The 1,978-nt window shown below is 40.3% G+C and overlaps 1 protein-coding gene and 1 long non-coding RNA gene across 11 annotated transcripts in view; one reads left to right on the top strand and one right to left on the bottom strand.

Annotated features, from left to right (window-relative positions):
* The window catches only part of LOC109385545 (uncharacterized), a 41,773-nt gene that overhangs the window by 17,244 nt on the left and 22,551 nt on the right, over positions 1-1,978 (bottom strand). The gene's annotated exons all lie outside the window — the stretch shown is intronic.
* The window catches only part of SLC8A1 (solute carrier family 8 member A1), a 387,692-nt gene continuing 386,340 nt past the window's right edge, over positions 627-1,978 (top strand). For 5 of the 10 annotated variants that reach the window (XM_019647918.1, XM_019647917.1, XM_019647923.1 and 2 more), the window contains exon 1: positions 630-752. The gene's annotated coding sequence lies outside the window, so the exon portion shown is untranslated. Of the gene's footprint in view, positions 753-1,978 lie in introns of all 10 variants that reach the window. The other 5 variants (XM_019647925.1, XM_019647927.1, XM_019647928.1 and 2 more) reach the window with 3 other exon arrangements.

The following is a 1,978-nucleotide window of genomic DNA, read 5'->3' on the forward strand; positions in this document are numbered from 1 at the left end:
AAATCTCAAACCATATGGTAGCTTAGTAGGCCTGCCACCATATCCTAAATAAGAAGCTGTTGAACTACGAACCTGGCGTCTCCATTTCTCTTTGAGATTTTGATCACTTTGACCTGCTGCTGCTAGTTTATCCTTTAAGACAAATAACCCAGAGTGTTAACAACTATTCCCAATTAAATAAATACATTATATATTTATCCCTTCACGTACAATGCTATCCGTCTGCTCAGCCACTCATTTATATATTCATTCATTCACTGAACATTGCTCAGGTCCCATACATCCTTTATTGCTAAAAATTTTAAGGACGAGGACCCTGGAACCCTAAGCGTACCTCTGTTTTCATAAAGTTAAGCAAACCCACAACATTCTCTAAATGCCTGGAGAACAGAAATGCCAATCTGAAAAGGGAATTTGCAAAAAGGCATAGTGGCAGGATGGCAGGGTGAGAAACGGGCCTGGCTCGAAGGATCTCTATATGTGTATTTTTATCATCCATGTGTTGGATGAAGCGGAGAGCTGCCAGATAGCTTCTTTTCGACAGCTTGGAGTTACTGTTGGGAACAGATCCATGTATGGAAGCGAAAGCAGAAAGGCACAGATAAGCAGAGATCCAGCTATGTAAACCATGTTTAGAGACACTTAAAGGACTAGCATCCCAGGTCCTTCCTTTCTGGTAAATTTGGAGAAGCCATACCGGGTCTTTTTTCACATCCAGCCCATGCGGACTGAGCAGCCCTGGCTTGACAGAGGTAGGTGCAGGGCTTTTGTGATGAAAATTTCCTGAAGGATCATTCGTGAATGTTCCCTCCCAAGCGCTTGATGTGCCCTAAGGGAAGCTGCCAGATAGTATTTTGAAAAAAGAAAAAAGAAAGAAAGAGTTGGGTTGGGGCTCACGACTAAAGAGGTATTTAACAGCTCTGCCTCCACAAGACAGGGCAGCTTGGTTACAGAGGGAAAGTGACAGTACCGAATTGCTGCCAAATAGAATCCTTTTGTCTGGGGTCACTTACCGTTCGGATTTTTGTGGCTATGAATCTCCCTCGATATTGCCAGCACTTTGGAGTGGACCACAGTTTCCAGTGGGTTCTGATACTGGGCATTTGAGGGTTCGGTAGGTAGGATTTGCGCTTTTCTTTGCTCCTCCAAACCGCATAAACTCCTGTGTCGTTCGTTTTCCTTAGACATAGGAAGAGCTGCTTGTAAACGGCATTATTATTTTTGGCAGCTGAAGTCATTTTTGCAGTGCTTCTCAGCAGATTGGAGGTTGATTACATCCTGTTCAAAGATTCTTGGGTTACTTTCACAAACATGGGGTCTTGCGCAAGTTGAAATTGCTGAAACCAGCTGTAAGCCCTGGACTTTTCTCAGTACCTTTAACATTTTCTTGCTTTCTTTTTTGCGAATGGCTGAAAACTGGGGCACTTTGGGATACATTTTTCAAAGGTTGCTACAGTTTTGTCATCAGCGATGTTTGGGAAATAGTAGATTGTGGCAGAATAACAGAAGCCATATGTCTCAGGGGTCCAAAGAAAAAGTATGAATGTGAAGACAATACTGGTATCTATATGCCTCTAGTCTATGTTTTAGAATCCTGTTTAACCTAGCCAACTCATATCCATTACACTTTGAAATGCTATTGCAGTTAATTACCAAGTTGTAATAATTAGATCATTAAAGCCCCTCTTGTAAAATTGATGGCAAAACCTGAGAACGCCTGCAAATACAAAAGTCAAGAGGAAAATATTACAGGTCATACCTATAAAATGTGTGTTTTTCCAAGGTTGAATTAAAATAGTTTTTACACAAGACAATAGAATTAAAATTTAAGATTTTGCTTGTTGACAATAAGGTGCCTTTATTTAAAGTAAGATTTGAACTAACTACTCATTTAACTAAAGGTTTTCAATCTTATGACAGACCACAAGAGGAAAAAAGAAAGAAAGAAAAATTGAATATGTTTCTTCCTTCCCTGATG

This window comes from Hipposideros armiger, unplaced genomic scaffold, assembly GCF_001890085.2.
Source record: "Hipposideros armiger isolate ML-2016 unplaced genomic scaffold, ASM189008v1 scaffold_118, whole genome shotgun sequence".
Taxonomy (NCBI): domain Eukaryota; kingdom Metazoa; phylum Chordata; class Mammalia; order Chiroptera; family Hipposideridae; genus Hipposideros; species Hipposideros armiger.